The 15,614-nt window shown below is 64.6% G+C and overlaps 1 protein-coding gene across 6 annotated transcripts in view; it reads left to right on the top strand.

Annotated features, from left to right (window-relative positions):
• Positions 1-15,614, top strand: part of Cbfa2t3 (CBFA2/RUNX1 partner transcriptional co-repressor 3) — a 64,305-nt gene that overhangs the window by 12,805 nt on the left and 35,886 nt on the right. Inside the window, exon 1 of one of the 6 annotated variants that reach the window (XM_046434384.1) lies at positions 7,437-7,530. The exons of 3 other annotated variants lie outside the window; for them this stretch is intronic. The gene's annotated coding sequence lies outside the window, so the exon portion shown is untranslated. Of the gene's footprint in view, positions 1-7,436; positions 7,531-8,113; positions 8,260-15,614 lie in introns of those variants that run through there. 2 more of the 6 variants (XM_046434383.2, XM_046434386.2) reach the window with 2 other exon arrangements.

Raw genomic sequence — 15,614 nt, 5'->3', positions numbered from 1 at the left:
GCCCCATGAGCAGCAGGAGCCCAGGGGCTGGGCCTCAGTCCAGCCTCTGCACCACCGTCAGGCGCCCCTGCAGAGCTGCAGCGGGAGCACCCGGGCTCCCTGCAGCCCCACCCACCCCTGCCCAGCAGAACTTCTCCTTCCCGCCAGGAGCGGTTCCCCATCAGAGGAGACCTCAGCCCTCAGCTTCTCCCTGGGAGTTTCGGGCTCTCTGAGTTATTTTAGGTCCCCTCCGGCCACGCCCAGAACCCTGGTGCCCACCTGCCCGCCTCACTGCCTTTGCACGGGGGCCCTGCCCGGAGGGGCTGCGCCTGGCCCTCTCACCTCCTCTGCCAGCAAGCCAAGGGCCCAGCCCACCCTCCAGAGGACACAGAGATGGACTGGAGCTGGTCTGGACAGGGAGGGAGTGGCCCCTCAGGGAAGCCCCGGGCAGCACGGCTGAGACTCACGGCATCGTCAGGGAGCAGCGCCTGTTTCCCCGGGAGTAAATTTCCACTTTGACAGAAATCTCCCTGGCCTGAGTGGCAAGGGAGGCTCTCCTCCCACCCTCCCACCCTCCCAACGCACGAGGCCTGGGGTGGACGGTGGTCTCACCTCCTCCAGGCCGCGCCAGCCCAGCCCAGCCGCTCTCAGGCCTGCAGCTCGACTCTGGGGTGGACACCGGAGCCTGGTCACTTCTGCCTCACTCAGCGCTGGCTGGGTGCCCAGCACCGGGCAGCAGGAGGACACAGGCCGAGGTGCACAGCCACAGCAGGCCCCTGCCTGCAATGTGACCCTGTGAGGTGCCCAGGGCTTCCGCCCGGCCTCTGAGCTCGGCCACCCTTTGAGATCCGGTGTCCAGGAAGGGAAGGGAGAAGGGGGTGGGTCCCCTGCAGGCCCACTCAGCCCCTCGCTCGGCAGGAGACACCCAGAGACCTCACTTCCGGGTCCTTCCATCACAGCCGAGGGCGTCCTGGGAGGGGAGGACAGGCGGCCGGCGGCCCCCGCCCCTTTCCCTGAGCACAGCCCTCAGTCCCTTGGAGCTCTGACATGAAGAGGTCTGCGGGGACCAGGTGCTCGGGTGGCCTGACAGCCCGTGGGAGTCAGGGAAGCCGGTGGCCTGGGGAACCCTGTGTCCTCTGTCTCTGAGGTCCAGCCCCCGCCCTGCTCTAGGTTTCCTCGACCCACCTGAGCAGGCAGCACCTCTGGCCTCCCTTCCTTCTGTCTCCTGAGGCCCAGGGTCCTGGACAGAGCCTGCTGGGCACACAGGTCAGACGGGGTGGGGCAGGACCCAGGCAGCCCAGAGGACAGGGCGGCCGGCAGGGCACAGCTGGCCCACGGCCCTTCCTCTCCGAGGCAGGAGCAGGCGTGTTGAGAGACTTAGGAAGAGTGCAGCTCAGGGGTGTGAGTGGTCAGAGGGTCACTCCTTCACCCCGTCCTGACAGGCCCAGTGAGCCAGGGGCGGGGAGCCTCACTGCAGCGAAGGGGGTGCCCAAAGCTCACAGCAGGTCATCGTGGGGCAGCACGGGGAAGCCCACGATGGCGACAGTGGCCACCACGGCCCTGCAGAGCTGGAGGTGTGTGGACCAGGGCTCAGCACCGGGCCCGCCCAGGTCTCTGGCTCACTGAGGGCACCCCCTTGCACAGCAGGGAGTGGACAGGCCTCTTCTGGCCCAGGCACTAATGGACCTGGGCTGCTGGAACCAGGGTCTTAGGGCTCCCTGGGCACTCACTCCCCTCGGGGGCCTTGGATCCGGGGTGCCAGTCAGGACACAGAGACTGCAAGTGGCGTCACTCAGCAGGAGGGAGGCAGGCAGGCCAGGATTGCGTCCAGAGCCGCGGGGCAGCCAAGCCCACTCCCCTTCTGCGGCACTTCCACCCTGGGACTGCCCCTCACCCAGAGCAAAGGGTGGGTTCTCCCTTCTCATTAGTTCAAAACCCCGCAGAGCAGAGGGGACGAGACGGGAGGGGCAGCCTGAGAGAGGAGCAGAGAAGGCGCGTGGCCCTCAGCACGCGGTGGCTGTGCCCATGCGTCCTCCCGGTGGACAGGCACTCTGCCTGCTGCTGCGGTGCGGCTTGTCCTGGTGCCCCATGGCGTGCGTGGGCCTGTGTCAGGGGCCCCCGGGGTGCAGGGGACTCGCTCTGCCCACGGGCAGTTCTGCACTGTCTCCGAGACACCGGGCTGCGTCGTCACCAGCGGACGCTGTGTTTCCCTTGATACTTTCAGGACTTTGTTTTGCCTTCCTTAATGCAGGTGGGCTTTGTCCCCCCAAAGGAAGTGAGAAATATGACGAACTTGTCCTGGGCCACTCCAGAGGGCAAGTGCTTCCCCAGGGACCTGGGGCACCCTGACCCCACCCACACTCCCTTTCTGGTGTGCATTGCCAGAGTCTCTGTCTGCCAGTCATTCCCACTGTCTATGCCGGTCCTGGTTCCAATCTGAAGCCCAACAAATGCAAGCAAGAACTCAAACTTGTCTTTGGGCCACTTTACAACTGTGTGAGCAAGTGGGTGCACACACCTGTGATTCCAGAGGCTCTGGAGGCTGATGCAGGAGGATCGAAACCTGAGGCTGGCCTCCACAACTGACAAGACAAAAACAAGCTTGTGTGCCTGCAGCTCTTCAGTCCCCAGTTCCCAGAGCTGTGGCCACTTCCCTCCAGCCACAGCAGACCATGACGGAAAGAAGGGAGGACCGAGGGGATGGGCCCAGGAGAGGAGCCGCCCACACTGCATGAACAGCCTGGATCCATGCACGTAGGAGCAGAGAGCAGGACACAGGGCCACGCCGCCCACGGCCTCCCTCCTCGTTCCTCCCAGCAGACAGCGGCCTGTTCTCACTTCGCGAGAGTCCAAATGTGTTTCCACACCTTTACGCAGAGGCCTGCTCCGAGGGAAGGCTCCAGGGTCACCTGGCCTCAGCCTGGGTGGGCCCTGGCACACCCTGACTGCTGTGGACTACACCAAACGCCTCTGGTGGACACACCTGGCAAATGGGCTGCAGATCCACTTCAAGGCTCTGGATGACCATTCCACGCTGCCCAGTGAGTGCCCAGTGAGTCCCTGCAGAGCTGCGAGCCCGGCTCCCCAGCTCCATCACCACACGGGGCCTTGCCGTTTGGTGAGATGGCCCCCTGGGTGGCCAGTGAGACAGAGGCCCCCTGTGGCCCGGGGTGGTGGGTGCTCCGTGGGGTGAGAGGTGTGCAGAACCCTTCCTGCTCCGAGCTCAGGGAGGCTGGGGTGAGCACCTCACCAGGACAGCCAGACGCAGAGAGCGGCCTGCTGCCTGGGAGCCCAGCGCCCGGGCCAACGCCCGCCTCTGCCCTGTGCAGGCAGCTGCGTGGCTTTGCTGGTGCTGGGCGCTGCTCAAGGAGGCCTCCAGTCTCCCTGCCCAGCCGCGCCCACTCCCACCACGGCGCCTCCTCCTGGCCGCTCCCGACGGTCTGGAAGGGTGGCCCTCGTTGCCCAAGGCCTCCTTCTGGTGGACATCACCCCCTGTGCAGAGATGGGTGGCCAGGACAGGGCCCAGACTGAACCCATATGGTCAGAAGTGAGAGCCGCGGGTCGGAGCCCATCCTGGCACGGCCACCCCCGTCCTGCATCTCTTGGGGCCAGTGGCCTCATCTGCAGAAGCGGCTTGCTCCTGAGGTTGAGGAGGGACTGTGGACGGTGGGCGGGGCAGGGCTGCTGAGGGCCGCCCCCGAGGCCTCGTCCTGCCCAGCGGGCCTTCTGCCTGCGGTGACCGATGGTGGTTCTCTCACCCCGGCCTCGTTCTGCTCAGGGTGCTCCCAGCTAGGGCTCCAACACCTAGAGACAAGTGACCCCGGGTTGGACCCTTGGGAGCCGCGGGGCCCCTCCCAGGACTCCCGGGTCCCCAGGAGCACAGGGCCCGGCGGGGAGCCGCGGGGGGCCAGGCTGCAGCACCTTCTAGTCCCGTCTCAGCGCAGGTCCCCGGGCCTCCCCGGACCTCGAGATTCACGTGGGGGAAAGAGCTGGTGGGGGACACGGCAGGCTGGGCACATGGCTGCCTGTGGCGAAGGGAGTCCAAGGGTGACCCTGTCCTCACGTGGGATTTTGATATTGTGCTCATGATGATGTGTTTTTGTCACTGATTCTAATATTTTAAAATACTGGATCAAAATGCAATTGCCATTGATCACCAAGTTTTTGGTGCCCCTGAAATGTCACCGCCCTGGTTGGCCCTGCTGATCCTTCTTTCCCACGGTGGCTCTGGGTTAGAGCTTGCGACCTCAGCTCCTAGGTGCAGCTGGGAACCCAGAGGCCTCTTGTGGCCCCTGGAAACCTGGGCCACGAAGGTCCTGCTGGACCCCAGAAGGGTACTTCGGGCCTGGCTGAGGACAGTTCACCTGGTGACTGGTAGAGCCATCTTTGGTCACAGACAGAGGTGGCTGCAAAACAGTGACACCCGAGAAGCCTCTGATGCAGTGCACTCCCTGTGCAACCTTGCACTGCAGTCCTGATAAAAGGCAGACAGTTGGATCCCCACACCTGCACTGTCTTTGTCTTCTGCAGCATGCTGCAGACTGGGGGATGGGGTGAGGGTGTCAGCAGGTGGCCTTTCAGATGGCTACTTCACTTAGCAACATGCACACCAGGGTCCTGGGCCTCCCTGTCCAAATAACTCGTCCTCCTCCATGGGTGGACCCCAGCCTGTTCACGCACCTTTCGAAGGATGGCTTGTTGCCTCTGGCTTTGAGCAATTGTGAATGAAGCTTCTCTAACCCCTTCCTGGCAGGGATTCGTATGAGCCTCTGTTTAGCTCACTTGGGTAAGGCCGTGGGGGCGGGACCAGGCCTGTGATCCCAGCAACTTGGGAGGCTGAGGCAGGAGGATCACAAGTCAAGGCCAGCCTCAGCAATTTAGCAAGACTCTGTCTCAAAATAACATAGAAAGGGCCGGGGTGTGGTCAGTGGTTACGCACCCCTGGGTTCAATCCCCAGTACTACTAAATAAATAATGAATAAAAATGAAACCCCCCTCTTGTGTGTGGGTGACGCTAAGGAGCAGGAGCAGGGGTCGGTCCCCCAAGCCTTCTTCAGGTGCACAGCTGCTTTGGTCTGCATCCCCGGGTGTGCCTGGGCCTCGCCGGCCCGCCGGCCCACTTGCCCTGGCCGCTCCTAGACAGGCGCCTGCCCAGACCTTTCTCCTGTGAACTGGGATCTGTCTTCTCTCCACGGAGATGCTGGGCATTCCGGAATAGGCAGGGTCTACGAGCCGCTCCCCCGTTGTGTCTTGTCATGTTCTCTGCAGAGCAAAAGTCTGAGATGTTGGTAAGTGCAGCTTGCCAAGCCTTCCTTCACAGGTCATGCTGATGTTACACTTAGACCTGAGTGGAATCCAGGTGTTCCGGGAGTCAGTTTGCATATTTTTAAACAGATAATGGTTCCTATCCAACAGCCATGATCCCCAGACCCATTAGCTTATTTACCAGTCCACACTCAGAGTAGGTCAGGTTTTATACTCGTGGCAGCTAGACTTCTGTTGCAGATTCTTGGAGATAACAGAAAAGCGTCTGTTACTATGGGAGTCCATAGTAGCTCAAAAGCTTTTTGCAGGCCACCGTGGGTGATGGCAGACATGTGGGTGACGGAGGCACGTGGGACGTGGCAGGTGGTGCTGGGTGCCTGCACTTGGCCAGGGCTGCCCGGCGTGGGGCTTACCAGGTGTCGGAAGAAAGACCTGTGGTGCAGCAGAGGCAGCACACCAGGCTGGAGTCCATCTGGGTGGAAACCGGAGCTGGCAGCTGTGGGGACTGAGGGGCGCTGCCCTTGGGGATGGTCAGGAGAGCGGAAGCAACTCAAGTAGTCCTGGAAGCCTGAGAGTGGCCGTGACGCAGAGCCCCCAGCTGCAGCAGAGCACCTGCCTGGCACCAGCCTGCACAGGGCCCTGGGCAAGGCAACGTCCCTCGCAGGCCTCCACAGGAGTGGGGACTCGAGGCGTGGGCGAGCTGGCTCCCTTGGGGTGGCCGCGATTCCAGAGCAGGGAGGTAGCTCCTTTGACGTGAGTTGAGCTCCTGACTCCATAGACACTGAGCCCGGGAGGCCAAGTGGGTGGCCGTGCCCAGCGCAGCGGCAGCTGTCAACCCCCATGATGCGAGCATGATGTGAGCACGATGTGGCTGGGCTGGGCTGGGCTGGGCAGTGGTCGGCCCACTCAGCACAAAAGGGACCCAGCGTCTATGTGCCCACCAGCCACAGCTCTCAGGCGGGCACCAGGGACCTCTCAGGAAGGACGCAGGCCCATCTCAGCGTCTGGGGGTCAATGGTTGTGAGCGCTGCTCATTCAGGGCCCCCACAGCCATTCGACACAGAAGACCCAGAGGACTGGGACAGTGATAGGCCCACCCCTGAGGCCCCGAGAAGGGCCACGCCAGCCCTGGTCTGGCCTCCTGCCCCAGGGGGTCAGAGGCGACACACTCCTTGCACCCCAATCTCTCTGAATCAGGAGGCAGCTGGGGTGAGGACGGCGGGGTGCTCTCCTTCCTTTGTGGCACACAGCACCACCGCATCTCAAGTCCCGGCCCTGGAGCCCAAGGAGGCAGGGGACTGGTGTCAACCCACTCGGGCGGAACATCTGCCGCCTTAAGCCGCACACCTGGCATTCAGATCCACACCCTTGTGTGCAGTGGGCTTGGGACCCGTCGATGCTCCACAGAGCAGGAGAGGCACGTGGGCAGAACCAGCCAAGAGTGACTGGAAAACTGGGCAAAGTTCAGGCAGATGATGACTGAGGCTTTAGACCACAGCCAGTGGTGGGACGAGACAGACCTCTGCCCAGTGCCCCTGGAGTGGCCGGTGGGCAGGAGCTCCCACTCTGTCTCAGTTTACCTTCTCGCAGCTCCCAGAGCCACATCCCAAGAAGGACTGGGGAAGGGAGAAACAGGCAGAGCCGCAGACCTGGCAGGAGAGGGACTTCTTTTGGCACATGGCTGCTTTTATACTTAGCAATTGGAGACCTTGAGTCTTCACATGCAGATTTATGCCAAATGAGATGCAAATCAAGGCACTGCTGCTCTGAAGTTGTAACCCCTTCTGTCTCCTAAGAGGGTGACCCTGGGGTAAAAGAAAAGAAAAGGCGCCAAATGGGCAACGGCATCAGATGTGTCAACCAGCCCTCCAGGAAAGGGGCAAGGCGGCTGGGGCTCAGGCCCAGGAAGGGAGGGAAGAGGAGAAAGTGGGGCGCGGAACCGGCGGGGCAGCGGTTTGGGGCCTTTCTGCAGGCCGACACTAAAATGAATGATATGCAAACGTATGCAAAGCATATGCGAACGCCCGGCCGGGCTGCGGGGGGCGCGGGATGCTGCGCCCTCCCCGCAGGCCGCCCAGCGCCGCGGGGACCGAGGCCGAGCGCGCAGCGGGGGAAGCGCGCTCCCTGCCGGCCGAGCGTGGAGGTGGCCCCGGGTCCCCGCCGCCCCACGGAGCGCGCGCTGGGGGCGCGGCGGCCGGAGGAGGGGCGCCCGGCGCTTGCCTCCCGCCCGGGCGCAGACGCCTTGGCTGCGGAGCTGCGAGGCCGGCGGCCGCCGACTGCTCCGAGGTGGGTGTGCGCAGCAGCGCGCTCGGGCTCCAGCCCTCCCGGGGCGCGGCCTGCGGAGCGGGCGGGGGCGGCGCGGCGAGGGGCCCGCCCGCACCATTCTCGGGGGCCCGCGCGGCCCACTCCCGCACCCGCGCCTCGCAGGACAGCGCGCCCGCTCCCGCCCGCACGGCCCCGCGCTCTGGGCGGCCCCCGCGTCCCAAGCCCGGCTCGCTGCCCCGGGGCGACGCGCGAGCGGCTCCGGGCGTGGGGCGGCGCCCTCTCCCGCGCCGAGCGCACACCGGCCGGGCGCCTCTCCCGCGCCGACGCCCCGGGGCGGAGCGAGCGCAATGGGCGCCGAGCGGGAGGCAGGTGGCGCAGCAGCGGCGGCGGGGCGCGGGAGGCGGGGGCGGAGCGCGCGGGGAGGGGGCCGCGGGGCCCCGTGAGACGCGCGGGCGGGCGCGCGGCAGCCGAGCAGAGGCGCGGCGGCTGGACGCGGCGGCCGCAAGGCCAGACCGCCCGGGCGGCGTGCGCGCTTTGTTCCCGCGCGGGCGGCTGAGCCCAGCGGCATGGCCCAGGCGGCCGCCCCGCGCGCTCCGGCCCCGTGGCGCGCCTGAGCCCGGCGCCGCGCGAGAGGACGACGCGCCGATCGCCCCCAAGTTACGGAGGTGCGGACTGAGTCCGAAGGCAAAGACGCTTCGGGAGCCGGGTGGCGAGGGAGCGACCGCCCGCCGCGCGCCGGACCTCGGGACCGTAAGTGCTGTGTCCGCCCGCGCGGCGCCGCTGTCACCGGCTCAGCCCGCGCTGTCGTCCCGGGTCTGCACCGCAGCCACACGGAGCGCACGGGCCGCCCCCGCCCCCACTTTACAAAGTTGTGCCCGCGGCAGGGTGGAGCCAGCTCAGCGCCCACCCCTTTGGGCGAGTGCACCCCCCAGGTGAGCGGAGAGCCCGACCCTCCGGGGGTGTGGTTAAACTTAAGGTGCGAACTGAGCGCCCGGCGCGGAGTCCCGCGACTCCGCCTGGAGCGACCGGGTTTCCTGACAAAGCTGCGCGGCACGGGGGACAGGGCCCGGACTGGGGAGGCAGAGGGGTACCCTAGGAAAGACTGGGGTGGCCTGGTTGGGGAGGAGGGGCTGCTGGCTCCCTCTAGCTCCTCCCCCTCTTGTTTTGGTCCCTGAGCTGCCACCCAGGGTGGTGGAGCAAGGTGTGCCCTGCTCCGTGGTGGGGAGGGGGGCCCGCAGGTGTTCCCTGGGTTCTGACGTTCCAGGTGCTCAGGCCAGCCCTGGGGGGCGATCTTGCTCCCAGCCTTTGGGAACCATCCATCTGTGTGTGTAGGGCAGGCCTGGAGCCAGGCTGTGGGAACAGTGGGGAGGGAGGTGTGAGCCGATGAGGAGGGACAGATGGCTGGAAATTCAGCCCCAGTCAGTAAGGTGGAGCAGAAGGCAGCCAGGCTGGAGGCACCCAGCTCCCAGGCCTACTCTGAGCACAGGCTCTGAACTTGGTGTGTTCTGGGTGGCCAGAGTGGCTGGCAGACCTGTGAGCCTGGAGCCCCTCCCCCACAGCAGCCCCCAGCTCGGGCCTGACCCTGACCCAGGGAGTAGCTGCGAGGAAACACAATCTTGTGTGCCTGTTTGTGGGTTAGTCTGCGTGGCCATCAGGCCCGTTCCTTCGACCCTGTGGCCAGGGTGTCAATTCACTGCCTGACTGGGTGTGTGTTTCCTCCCTGGGCCCAGAAACAGGAGGTTCCCGGGCCGCCACTCAGGACAGGGCTGGCTGGAGACAAAGGGCCCAAGGTTCCGAGCCCTGGCATTGCCCCTGCAAGTTGCTGGTCCAGGCTTGAGAAACTTCTTGAGACTGGCACTCGGCTTTCTCCCAGACCTCCCGGGTCAGGGCTGGGAGTGAGAGTCCAGCCTCACCTGCCCAGTTTGCAAAGCCAGCGGCCCCCATTTTCCGTGCAGGGGAAGGGGAGGCAAGGCCCTGCAGACAGTGCCTGGGCGCATACACGGAGTCTGTGTGGGGAGCACCAGGCTGCAGTGGACAGTGGGAGGCCAGAAACGTGGTTGGCCCTGGGCAGGCAGGTGCCGGTGGCAGGGAGCTGGCAGGCGGGCTCTGTCCTGTGCACCCTGCCCCAGAGCCGTGCTTTGGCATTGTTTTGCTGGGCTGAGACCACTCCTGAGCACGAGAGGGAAACGCAGAGAAGGAAAGCTGAGAGCTGGAGGGGCAGCTGTTGCACTGGTGCTGCCCGAGCTGGACGGTCACAGGCAGGGAGACTATCACATTAGGACCAATTTTCTGGTGGAATCTGCCTCACAGGGTAGATGCCGTATCTCTGTTGACTGGGGGAGTGGGAGGCGTGTGAGTGGTTCCTGGTGCTGGGGCCTCTCACTGCCGTGTGCAAAGCCTGGGCTGGCGAGTGGAGGTCACCCCAGCCTCCCCCATGCCCTCTGGGGCTGCTGTGCCACCCACCGGTCCTCAAGGTCCTGGTCTCTCCTCCTGTCACCGGGTTATCCACATAATTGAGTTACCACCTCCAGGAAAGCTCTGGTTCGGCTCCATGTATTTTCTTTTCTGCATGACTGGAAGAGATTAATTTTCCTTCCTACGCAAGGATCTGAAGACGCCGGAGGGCTGGGTCACTAATCTGCAGGATCCCAGCCGGCAGGGTTGCCACCGAGGAGGGCCAGATTTGGCACTGCCGCCTCCTCGGCGGCGGGCCTCCTCCTGCCCTGCTGCCCTGCAGGCGGGCTGTGTTGGGGTTTCTGACCATCCAGCCCCCCGTGCATCAGGGCAGCAGGGTGGGCCCTGTTTCCTCCCCAGGAGGGGCAGGAGAACCTCAGTGTGTTTGCACCTGTGCATGCACAGGCAGGTGTGTTCGGGACCCCGTGTGGGATTAGCTGGTGTGTGGGTGCCAGGTGCGGGAACTGGGCTTGCTGTGTCTGGGCCTGTCCTGCTCACTGCTGCCCAGCTCCGCGTCCCACTTGCAGTCGCTGTCCAAGACCCGTGACCACTTGAGGGAGGTGACGCTTTCCCTCCCTCCGATGTTCAGAGTCCTGGGGACAAGTCTGACCACAGCCAGCCCTTTGAGTTGTGGCCTCCTCTGCCTGGGCCCCAGGGTCCTCTTCTTGGGGCTCCTGAGCATACCTGGGTTCTACGGTGACGGAGGTTGATTCTGCAATGCAGGAGCCCTCCCCGGGCCTGCCTTAGGCAGGTGGCCACAGCTGTCATGGATACCTGGGGGCAACCACAGGACAGTATGCCTCGACCTCTGCCCTGTGTGGGTCATGCAGACCCAATACCCGTCTTACCCAAGTGGTTCCTGGCCTCCTGAGGCTCTGGCCGCCCTTTGCTGCTGCCCACCTGGCATGCTACAGCGGGGGGTGGGGGGTGTCCTTTGAGACCAGCTATAAGCCTGGCATTGTCTGCTGTGTGGACATGGTGCTCACTGTTGTTGGAATCAGGTCCAAGTGGTGATGTGGCTTCTGGGCCTCCAGGGCTCAGCTCCAGGCTGGTGACCGTGTGGCCCTGCTGTGGCTGCTGATGGGACAAAGCAGGCTCCTGGAGTGTGTGCCACCATCCCTCATTCTCTGGGCAGGTGTTGATTGAACACCTCCTTTTTGCTGGGCCAGGGGCCGGACATTGTTGCTGACGGGGGTCCATCGGGCTGCACTGGGCGAGGCGTGCCCCCCTGCTTCCCATTCACACCGTCCCTGCAGGTGGCTGCTGTGGACCCCCCCTTTCCTACCCCAGGAGGCTCAGAGCTCACAGCTCAGTGGCAGAGATTGGGGAGCCCCCTGCAGTGCTATCCGGTGCAGCAGAGGTGGGCACCCTGGAGCTTCCACCCAGTGGCCAGTACGGGGCTGGCAGGGCAGGGGCTTTGCGGAGCCCCTGGCAGCTTGTATGCATCCTCAGCTGAGACCACCCTGTCCACTGGAGGGGAGAGGACTGGATGGGGGAAGAACCGTGATTGGTGGGAGCCAGCAGGAGGGCCAGGGCTACTTTGGGGCAGTTCACAGGGGCCTGGGGTCTGGTTCAGGCCATGGTACCCCACACTGTTATTCTACGGAAACAAACCTGGCTCTTGGTCTCCCCAGACACTGCTGTGACTGTGGCCAGCAGCTCAGATCTTCTCCTGGGCAAGAAGAACTGATCCTGCTTCTGAGGCTGCCCTGTGGGATGCTCTGGGGGGCTGGTGACAGGGGAGGGCAGGCGGGGGCGAGCCGTGGGGATGTGCCCTGACCACCTTGGCTACCTTGCCAAGCGAGCAAGGGCAAGAAGGGCCATGGGGCCGCACCCACAGTGGAAGCCCCGCGTCCTGCCCTCGAGCCCCAGCCTGACCTGACCTGGGCGGGGCCTGCTGCAGTTTCCTGAGGCAATAAAACAGAAGGCGGACTTCTGCTTTGGGTAATTGGTGGCATCTCACAGGAGCCGGCTGTCACTGGGAAGGACAGCAGAGGAGCTGGCCTGATGGGAGGAGGGTGCTGCAGCCAAGGCTCAGGCCGGCCCCAGGCCCCCTCCACTGAGGCGCTCAGCCCCCACCTGCTCCCCAGTGTGCCCAGGGGCCCCCAGGGCTGGAACCTGGTGGACGTGGCAGGAGTTTGAGGATGTCCGGCTCAAGTGCTCTTCTGTTTACTTGAGCACAGTCCACACAGCAGGCAGCCGGTGGGACGGAGAGGCCGCCCTGGGAGATGCCCTCGGACACTCCCAGAGCAGGTTGGGAAGGCCCTTGTGTGCCCCAGTGGCCTGGCGAGGGGGGACTCCCGAGGACCCCTGTAGCACCCAGTGACCCAGGGAGAAACCAGCCGGCACAGGACACTGGGTCCCGTCTCACAGGTGGAGAGCTGGCAGGTGGGATGGAGGTGTAGGGACACTCCCCAGGACCAGGCCAGAGGCAGCTACAGCCCCCGGTCCAGCTGGGGGTCCCTGCCCTGTCCTGAGAAAGTGGGGAGTGGAGGGACAGCACTCCCCGTCTCTGAGCCCTGTCTGGATTGGATCCCCTCCCCACAGCTCTGGGACACTCAGAAAGGCACCTCTCTGTGCAGACAGTCTCAGGGGCACTGGCTCTCCTGTGGCGATGAAGCACCATGGGTGGCACAGGCCTTGTCCTCTGGGCACACCAGCACTGTGGTGGGTGTGGGCATCAGGCGTCTGTGCCCCGTCCTTCTCTCCTGGCCCCCACCCTGGATGCTCAGCCCATCCCTGCCGCCTCCTTGCAGTACAGGGAGCAGAGAGGGCTTGTCCTGTGGCACAGCAGACCCCGTGTCCTCCTCCCTCCTAGGCACAGCAGTGAGCTCAGAGCCAAGCACGGGGCTGGGGGCCCTGCACTCCCTGAGCACAGAGGGAACCAAGGCTGGGGGCAGAGGGCCACTAGGACTCCAGAGCCACACCAGGTCCCCCAATCCTGGGATTCTGTGACCCTGCCTCCTCCCTCCACCCCACCCCACCACACCACCACCTTGGCCCAGCTGGACACTCATGCACAGATGTCCGCTCATGTACCAGGCTAAGGCAGGGAACGCGTAGGCTGGTGAGATGCCTGACCCCTCTGAGCCTGGGTGCCCCCTGTCACACCTCGAGGTTCAGAGCTGGCTTCTGTTCCACTGTCATTTCCTAGTGCCCAGTACTGGGCATCTGGGCTGAGATCCTCTGGTTTCCCTGCTGACCGTGCATCTTGACCCTGTCTGCTTCTGCCTCCTGGGAGCCAGGGTAGACAGGGTCAGGTTGGGTGCCGAGAGAGAGTCAGGCTACCAAGTGCTGACCTCTCCTGGCCGGCACCTCCTTTGCTGCTTGCATGTGACCCGAGACACTCAGTGTTCCAAGCTGTGACCTCTTCCATGAGCCACTTGCTCACATGGGCCTCAGCTGTCCCCACAGGCCAAGGGACACAACCCTGCCCTTGAGGGGCCAGGGCCACCTGCACCATTCTGGTGGCCCAGCAGCCACATTGAGAAAGAAAATGGCCAGGCATGGTGGTGCACACGGGGGTCCCAGCAGGTTGGGAGGCTGAGGCAGGAGGATCACAAGGTCAAGGCCAACCTCAGGAACTTAGGAGGCCCTAAGCAACTCGGCGAGACCCAACTGAAAAGTAAAAAGGGTTGGGGTGTGCCCAGTAGTTAGGCACCCTGGGTTCCATCCCCACTACCTAAACCAAGAAGTAAGAACGAGGACCGGGACCGGCAGGATCAATCTGTGCCGTGTGTTCTTTAATCCAGGACTCGTGGACTGTGACCTGGGGACAGCTCCTCCTGCTGGGGGTCTTCTCCCTTCTGGGCTTCTGAGCTCACTGGGCAGCGCAGGGCGGAGGAAGCAGGGACCCCCCAAGTGACCACAAAGTGAAGTGACCACCCTGGCCCTGAAGGTGCCAGGGTCAGGTGCCCAGCTGGGCAGAGGCCCTCTGGGAGCGAGGAGGCCGGGGGCTGCAGGGCAGCGAAGGGCTCTGGCCTTGGTCCTGCACCAGCGTGTCCCAGGGAGCCCCAAGTGGCCAGGCTACCCCTTGAGAAGGTCACTGGGCAGACAGGCAAGAGGAGGCCTTGCAGTGTCCAGCAAGGGCAGGGTGGGTACCAAGGGTGACCACGCTGGGGCATACGCTCCTCAGGACCTGGAGTCTGCGGACGCTTGGTGCCCAGCAGACAGGATGTCCCCCTGGACTCCTCTGAGGCCAACCTCCGAGGTCAGCAGGGTGTCCTCTGGTCCTGGGACCGAGGGTGGCTTGACCTGTCTACTGGGACGAGGCTGCGGGGGCCCTGCTGAGGGGAGCCCCTGGAAGCGGCCTCTCCGTGGACGGCGGTGGACGTGGAGCCCTGCTCAGGCACTCATGGGTCAGCCTGAGCCCCGGGGAGCCGGCCGTCTCACTCGGTGTGCTCTGGGTCTGCCCACGCGGTGCAGTCAGCCTCTGCCCTGCATGTGGCCGCCAGTGTCCCACTGTGCGCAGGCCACACAGCCAGTCTGGCATCTGCTGAGGGGCACCAGGGTCCTCCTGCCTCCTTGGCTGTGGTCTTGCAGTGTCTGAGAGGGTGTGCCCACCTCTGCTGGGACCTCTGTCTTACGGTCCCTGGGTCCCTGGGTCTGACTTGTCCACTGGCTTCAAGAAGAATTGGAGGGCTGCGCCCTGTCCTCTGGTAGGCCTGCCGGACAACCCCTGCCACCGCTTTTCATGGGTGACAGTGCTGCCGCGGGGAGGGGCAGCTGCCTGCTGGCTGGGACACCCTGGCCGGGGGCTTGCAGCAAGGGCTTGCAGCGGGTTGTTTGGGCAGCTTTAATCCAGGACTTGTGGACTGTGACCTGGGGACGCCCAGTGGCCAGCGTCCCTGCCCTCTGTCCAGGGCCCCGCCGGGCACCCAGCAGCTGGGACTGCCGCACCCAAGGCTCTGCCTGGGGGCCCCGGGGTCTATGGAGGTCGACGCGTGGCCACAGCTGTCCTGAGCTGACCTCAGAGTCACGGGGCGCCACTCCTCGCAGCCTGGGAGCGGGTGGCCGGGGTCGAGCCCCTGACCTGAGTCAGGACGGGCTAGGACCTGGGCTGCGTGGGCAGGAAGAAGTGGCAGGCGGTGGACAGTTCTGCTGCACATCAGCTTCCTGTTGCCCTCTGCTGCCTGGCCCACGGAGCATGGACACGTTAGATACTTTCCCGTGCCGGAGAGGCCCCCAGTGGCTGAGGCTGCTGTCCTCCTGGTCACTCTGGCTCTGGTCCCATGCAGGACCGGGAAGCCAGGTGGGTGGTCCTAGAGAAGAAGAGATGGACCCTGCCCTCTCCACCTGACTGGACCCTGGGCAGAACCCATGGCCCCTGAGGACACATCCAGACGATGGCCTTGATTTGGCTCTGAATGGGAAAGCAGCCACTCCCATGTGGGGCGTGAGCTGTGGCAGTCCCTGGCCTCCTTCCCTGGCCTCCGCCGCCTCCCGAGCAGCAGGGAGGACCTCGGGTGGCCACCTGGCTCCCCTCAGTCGACCCCTCTGGCTTCCAGCTGCCATGACCCCCCTGGTGGAACCCAATCCGCACCCACAACGGCTCAGAAAGGCCCATTCAGTGAGCAGGTGGCCACCGGAGGGCTGACCTCCACGCTGACCCGCGGGGACCCTGGTCCCTAGCCGTGGAGGTCTCGGGTGGA

This window comes from Marmota monax, unplaced genomic scaffold (genome assembly GCF_021218885.2).
Source record: "Marmota monax isolate L192 unplaced genomic scaffold, Marmota_monax_Labrador192_F-V1.1 WCK01_AAM20220418_F8-fsc00024, whole genome shotgun sequence".
Classification (NCBI taxonomy): domain Eukaryota; kingdom Metazoa; phylum Chordata; class Mammalia; order Rodentia; family Sciuridae; genus Marmota; species Marmota monax.
This window is presented reverse-complemented; position numbering and strand designations above follow the sequence as displayed.